Source organism: Theobroma cacao, chromosome 5, assembly GCF_000208745.1.
Source record: "Theobroma cacao cultivar B97-61/B2 chromosome 5, Criollo_cocoa_genome_V2, whole genome shotgun sequence".
In the NCBI taxonomy this organism is placed as follows: Eukaryota; Viridiplantae; Streptophyta; class Magnoliopsida; order Malvales; family Malvaceae; genus Theobroma; species Theobroma cacao.
In genome coordinates, this window is record NC_030854.1 from 26,034,488 (window position 1) to 26,042,616 (window position 8,129).

An 8,129-nucleotide genomic window follows, 5' to 3' on the forward strand; every position below is an offset into this window, starting at 1 on the left:
ATATATATATATATATATATATATATATATATATATATATATGTCTATTAATTATTATATACACTGAGGATAAAATTTTTATCTCTACAAGTGAATTTGATTACTTAACTTGTGTCCATTAGAATAACCATGTCAATTTCATGATTTGTTTGTTTATGATTTAAATATGCATGTGCAATTATCAAAATGACTAGTGGAATTTGAAAACTTCATCACTTGTTTATAAAATAATCTTTCTTATTAAACTAATTGATAATGGACTCTTTATTATATGCAAGTGGCTTAGAACATACCAAATGTTTTAATTGATACAAAATTTTATTTTTTATCACCACTTACTGATAGTGATGATTAAAGTAACTTTCTTAATCATGCTTAATTTAATCAAATAATCGATAAGTGATTTTTTTCTATAACAATGATAATTGGAATACTTAAAACAACTATATAAGTTCTATACTACTATCATCTACGGGTTTTTGCTACAAGTGCATTGTGTCACGAGACTACATTTTCAATTCAAAAGATATATTTGATAAGTGGAGAAAGACTCTTATTTATAAATTCAAGACTAACCACATCTCTTACTAATATTTGATTTGTGACATTCTATTTCACCCAATTGTGCAACGCTCTCGTTGCATTGACTTTTTACCCATAAAGGAGAAAAACCATTACACTCAGAGGCGGAAGGAAGGGGGGCTAGTAAGGGCCCTCGCCCCCTTAAAATTCTAAAATTTATATATATTATTTTATTTTATTTTTTTAAAAATTGTATAATTTCACCCCCTCAAATCTTAAAGTTTTCATTTTTCCCCTTTAAATTTAAAATCTTGGTTCCGCCACTGTTAGACCTAGCAATTCGTGTTTTTGTGTAGTAAATGTATCAGACACGATTAGACACGAAACATAGTAAGACTAAACATGAACACGATACGTTTAATATTTATGTCTTAAATTTAAAACATGTACACGTATACGTTTAATAAACATATAACAAGACATGACACGATTAACATATTTATTAAACGTGTCAATAAACGATACGACACAATTAATAACACGATTAACACATTTATTAAACGTGTCAATAAATGACACGACACAATTAATAACACGATTAACACATTTAACACGATTAAATAAAAATATTTGTAATTAAATATAATTTTATTATTTAAATCTAAAATCTATAATTATAAAAATAATTATAACAAAACAAAAATAATAATAACATCAAATATAATAAAATTTAATATAAATAACATACATAAAATTCATTATCATATAATTACATTATACTCTTTATAAAATTAAAAAACCTACTAAAATAATTATTTAAAATTATTTATATAAGGTTAAAATAGTCTTTAACTATTAATTTTTAATAGATTAATAAACGTGTCACGTATACACATTTAAACATGATAACACAATTAAGTAAATATATTTAAACGTGTTTTAAACGTATTTGTCATGTCTGACACGTTAAGACATGAAAATTTTTGTGTCTTAATGTGTCAGACATGATTAGACATAAAACACGTTAAGATTAAACCCAAAACTTGTTTAACCCGTATCTTCTCGTATCGTGTCCAAAATTACCAAGTCTAGCCATTGCTTACACTAATCTGAATCTATCTTGACTTTGATATCTCTTATAAAAGTCTCACATTAGTGAAAATTTGAGTCTGTTTTAATATCACTTGTTTCGAATTCCACATTAGTAAAAGATGGGGTGGGTTTTAGATTTATAAATAAGAGCTTTCCTCTACCTATTAGGTCTGTCTTTTGAGTTGAAAACTTTAGCCCGTGACACGTTGCACGTGGATAATTATATGTGAAATCTATAAATATTGATATAAAATAAAAGGATATGAACTATAAATAAAACAAAAAAGTATGTATGTTCATGAATAACATTAAAATTAAAAGATTTACATAAACAAAATTTCTTTTATAGAACTATAACCAATTAAAATTAAATAAGTAAATTTTGAGATTGTAAAAATAAGAAAGGGAAACCACAAGAACTTTGACATATACCCTTTCATAATCATTCATTAAGACACACCATCAATTACTTATATAAAATGATATAAGTCAATTAGTTACATATTTAGAAAATGATTTAAGTCAAAATTTAGTCGTTCATTAAGGCACACCATCAATTACTTATATAAAAGTTATAAAACTATTTCAATGTATAAATAATAATAGAGTAAAAATTAATTAATCATAAATAATTACAAAATGACATCTAATTTCATAATCAATAAAAATCACTTATATATAACAAAATATTTATGAATTAGACCACAAATTACTTATAAATGTAATTAAATTCACCAATTTTTTAGTGTGATAAATGTTCTATAATTGACATTCAATTGAATAATAAGTTGAGATTACAAGAAAAAGAATTGCCTTATGTTTTTGATGGGATAACTTATCAAATCCCCAAATTATTATGTTAAAACTCAACATTTTTGTAATTTACTATAATCCCTATCATAAGAAAAAAGCAGAAAAGAACATAAAGATATAGCTTGTGACATATATAACTTCTAAACTACTTATAAATAAATTTAAGTTGGCCGTTAAGTAACGAGTGAATGTATCATTTTTTTAATAAACTTTAATTTAATAATTAATATTCATTAAGTAACTTTCATAAAGTGTATATATGAATTGATTTTGATTAATTAGTAAAAGAGTTACCACATATAGTAACTTTTTTTGTTGTTTATCATTAGATTATAATTGATTTTTTTTCAAATATTAATTCCCTATCATCTCATTGTTTTTTTAAATTAAACTAAATACTTAAATAAGCTCTTGAACTATATCAAGAAAGTCAATTTAGTCTCTATTTTTTTATTGCATTCAAATAAATTTTTAAATTTTATTTTGAATCAAATAAGCCCTTCTCACTAACTGTTGACTAACCTTTGTTAGTGAATGGTACAATAAGCAATTTTTGATACCACATCATCTGCCTCGTGGCATGCTGACATGTCATCTTGGTGATGTCAATACCACATGGCAAATGACATAGCATAAAAAATTGCTAAATTGGAATTGAGCTTTTTCCTTTCTAAATGTCCAAAAATTATTGATTAAGGATTCAAAACAAAAAATTAAAAAAAATTTAATCCAACTTCTAGTTTTATTGAAGCTATTGTTGCTCGACTAAAAGTTGGTATAGAGAAATATGAGAATGTCTAGAAACGATTTTGAGAAAAGGAAGAGCAAAGGTAGGACACACAAAGTTTATAATACTAAAACTAGCAAAGACACGCAATGTTGATCCACAATAAAAGAAAGTCAAATCATTCTCTTCTCTTTCCTAGAATCTATAAGAGAAATCCAATACTCTTCTCTTTCCTATAATCTGTAAAGGAAATTTGATGATGTTGAATTTTATTTACTAACAATAATAGATTCTCTCTTCACATTTTTTGCAGATTTTGAAAATTCAAGACTAATTAAAGAGTAATTTTTAGAAGAGAAATAGAAATTGCAAACAGGAAAAGGACATTCTGACTATAAGGTACTTGGGTTTAAGGAATGTTGAAGAAAGTGAAGGTTTTTTTGGTTAGGAAGGATGGCTTCAACTAAGAAGATAGTAATCAGTTTGAAGCAATTAGGTTTTTTTTTTTAATTTTTTGTTTCAAATCCTTAATCAATAATTTTTGGACATTTGGATGGTTAAAAAGGAAAAAACCCAATTCCTAGTTAGTAATTTTTGATGCCATGTAACATTCACGTCGTCAAGATGACACGTCAACATGCCATGTGGAATATAATGTGATACAAAAAATTACCGATTGTACCATTTTAACGGTTAATGTGAGGGACTTATTTGACCCAAAATAAAAGTTTAAGAGCTTATTAAAATGCAATAAAAAGATAGGGGCTAAATTAACTTTCTTGGTATAGTTTGAGAGCTTATTTGCATATTTAACCAATTAATTTTGACCTCGAGCAATGTATGAGACCATTTTTAGAAATAAATTTATAATATAAACAGGTAATATTTTGTAGTATAAAAAACAAAAAGTAGGTGATATTACTAAAATAGCAAGAATAATTAATTGATATTATAATGCTGTGATTTTTTTTTGAGTGAATAGTTTGTAATTTTCTATGGAAAAGGGAGGGCACTATCCCCAGAAAAGAAAAAACTAGTTTTGGTGACATCAATTTCAAACTTATATTGGCTTGGTTAGTCGACTAGTGGTCCAAATAGTCTAAAATTTTGAAACAGTGTATGGCCCAAATAGATATTGTAGGTTTTGGTAGTAGAAAGTAATACGAAAATGATAAACTTCATCTACTCTTTTTTTTTTTTTTATAATTAAGAGATGAGAGATTCGAACCCTACTCTTTAGGTAGGGAATAATGCACCAATCAATGAGCCAAATGCTCGGGTGCCCCTTTTGTAGTATGACATTTTCTCAAATACACCTCTTGTATTTTATTTGGATGAGATTAATAGTAAAAAAATTATAAATTAGTATCGAGTTACCTCATTTAAACAATAAAATGAGATATTAAACTTGGTGGAAAATAAAGAAAAATAAAATTAAACATGCGAAATGTAGTTTGTGTTATTTTTAATGTTCCTAAGTTCAATTAATCTCTTCATTGATGTAAAAAATTGTTGAATTGGGACAAATTGAGTCCTATATATATTTAAAGAATAATAAGAAACTGAATTCTTAGACGATTAGATGATACAAATCCTGTTGTGTATTAACATTCTCTAGAAAATAGTCTCTTTTTCTCACTAGGTAATTAAACAAATGACTGATCAAATAAAAAAAAAATCAAATTTCACATGTATTTTAATTAAAAAATTAATTAAAACCTCTAATGTAACAGAGGGGATCAAGTTATTACCAATAAAAAAATGTTTGTTTCTGTTATCTTGGAATCATGATTAAATTTCTTTTGAGTCATAACATGTTTAATCTTAAAATAATAAAATACAAAAACTTAATAAGAGAAAACAAGAGGATTTTTAAAATTGTCTTACATTAAAAGCAATCCAATTACACTTAAGCATATAGCTCATTCGTTGGTGTATGGTCTTTCTATTTAAAGCGCAAGGTTTGAGTCTCCCTTCCCCCAATTCAAAAAAAAAAAAAACAAAAGCAATCCAGTTGGAAACCAAACATACACAGAAGTAACCCAAGGAAAAAGAAGTAAGGGAAAAAAATTAGGTGGACAATTTATCTAGAAAGCATAGATATTTAGCTAACTTTAAATCTTAGTTAATAAAATTGACTTTCAAAATTTTAGTTTCCTATCCTATCACAACAACCATGGAATAACAAATAATTATAGTCTCAATTAAAAATAAGAGAAAACAAATTTAACTCTGAAAATATGAACACAACATTTAACAATTTTCTTTTATTGATATTTTTTTCTCAGACAAATCTAAGCAATAAATAACATATAAATTAAATTTTTATTAAATAGCTTAATTCAACATAAGTTCTTGAATCAAAGCTATGTAGAATTTATTTTGATGACGGTGGTGGTGTTGTGGCATTGATGGCCATCTTAATTCTGGCAGCACACAAATCAGGTTGAGTACTACAGATAAAATAATTAGCTCCAAAGGCCAGAGGGATTTTATCATCTCCTGAATCAAACTCCATGGCTCCATCGTTAACTGTGCATGTGTCATGTCCATTTTTATCCACAACTACCACATTGAACAATTGTTCATCATATATGAATTCTACAATAAATTAAGACAAACATAAGTTATCAATGAACAATCCTTGTTATATACATGATAAAATTTATTAAACAAGCTTTAAACTGTTTGAATATTAAAATAGAGTATAGAATATTAATAAAAAAATTGAAACGACTGTTGCCAGAGAATTATCTTGTCATGTTACGTGATTAATATAAAATCAATTGATAATCAATGATGTATATACCTAGAATATCACTGGTATGGAAATTCTTCCCTCTAGTCCAACCTTCCAGGCTAAACTGATGGTTCCTAACCATTATCATCTTTAACCATATAGGTTGTTGGCACTGAATGAATGGCCTCATATTGAAGCATCAAAAGTAGCATCGCTAGGGCAAGAATTGAGCTGCCTCTTATTGCATTTCTCATTTTCTAGTGAACTAGCAATATTTAAACTTGTTGTTCGTGAAACCTAGCAAGCTTGAAAACAAGGTAATTCATTTTATAGAGAACGGAGATTGAAAAGACAATGAACCTAGCATCTCTCTTTTTTGGAAAACCAATGATTTGTGTAATTTTGGATAGAATAAAGATTCGATTAACCACTTATTATCCATAAATTATTTTAATATTTTTCATATTTTCACGTGGAAAATGAGAATATATAATTTTGTCAATTCCAATTCTTTACTAAATTGACAAATTTTCTATATCAAATATTTACATATGCACACTTAAGTTTTCAACAAAAATCTACGGACACCTAATCATCTATCTATAAAATGCTAAAATGGTAATTAAACAAATTAATTAGAAAAATATTTTAAATGTTTTATCAATAAATTAATTTGGCTAAATATCCAAATAAGCCCTCGAACTATATCAAGAAAGTCAATTTAGCCCTTATCCTTTTATTGCATTCAAATAAGCTTCTAAACTTTTATTTTGAGTCAAATAAGCCATTCTCACTAATTGTTGACTAACTTCTGTTAGTCAATGGTGTAGTTAGCAATTTTTGATACCACGTCATCTGCCACGTGGTACGTTGACGTGTCATCTTAATGACATCAATACCACATGGCAAATGATATGGTATAAAAAATTGCTAATTTGGAATTGGGTTTTTTCTTTTCTAAATGTCTAAAAATTATTGGTTAGGGATTTGAAACAAAATATTTAAAAAAAAAACTAATTCTTTCGAATTGATTCTCATTGTTTCTTAACTGATTACCTTCCATCCTAAAAAAAAAAACTAATCCAACAATTCTAATTTGATTGAAGCCATTGTTGCTCAGATGAAAGTTGGTGTAGAGAAATCCAAGAATACACATATATGATTTTGAGAAGAAGAAGAGTAAAGGTAGGACACACAACGTTTATAATACTAAAACTACCAAAGACACACAATGTTGATCCACAAAAAGAGAAAGTCAAATCCTTATCTTTTTTTCCCTATAATCAATAAGGTAAATTTGATACTCTTTTTTTCCCTAGAATCTATAAAGAAAATCTGACGGTGTTAAATTTTATTTACTAATAATAATAGATTCTCTCTCCACATCTTTCACAGATTTTGAAAATTAAAGATTACCCAAAGAACAATTTTTAGAAGAGGAATAGAAATTGTAGACAGGGAGAGGATATTTTGACTATAAGGTACTTGGGTTTAGGGAATGTTGAAGAAAGTGAAGGTTTTTTTTTTTGTTAGGAAGGATGGCTTCAATTAAGAATATAGTAATCATGTAAGAAATGATGATAATCAGTTTGAAGCAATTAGTTTTTTTTTTTATTTTTTGTTTCAAATCCCTAACAAATAATTTTTTGACATTTGGATGGGGAAAAACAAAAAAATTCAATTCTTAATAGGCAATTTTTAATGCCACGTCATCTATCACGTAGCACTGATGTCATCAAAGTAACATGTCAACATGTCACGTGCAAAATGCCATGGCACCAAAAATTGTTAATTGTACCATTGATTGACAGAAGTTAGTCAACGGTTAGTGTGAGGGGCTTATTCGACATAAAATAAAAGTTTAAAGGCTTATTTGAACACAATAAAAGGATAGGGGTGAAATTGACTTTCTTGATATAGCTTAAAGGCTTATTTACGTATTTAGCCTATAATTTATTATTACCTTTTGACCGATTATCTAATATTATACATATTTTTTCAATTATATAAAACCAAAATTCATTGTATTGTTGTGAAATATGACTTAAAAGAGAACATTATAGAGAAGTACTAGGAATGTAAAAAGATCTTCTATTTCATTTCTTGTTCCAATATATCTATCATCAATTATAATGCCTTTATTTATAGGCACACAAAGATGGAGGGAAAATGAATTTTCATAAATAGAGGGGATGAACTTAATAGATAGGAATGTATATACACTGAATGAAACTA

At 26.9% G+C, this 8,129-nt stretch overlaps 1 pseudogene; it reads right to left on the minus strand.

The window, feature by feature from the left end:
* LOC18598899 lies at window positions 5,532-6,148 on the minus strand (annotated as a pseudogene).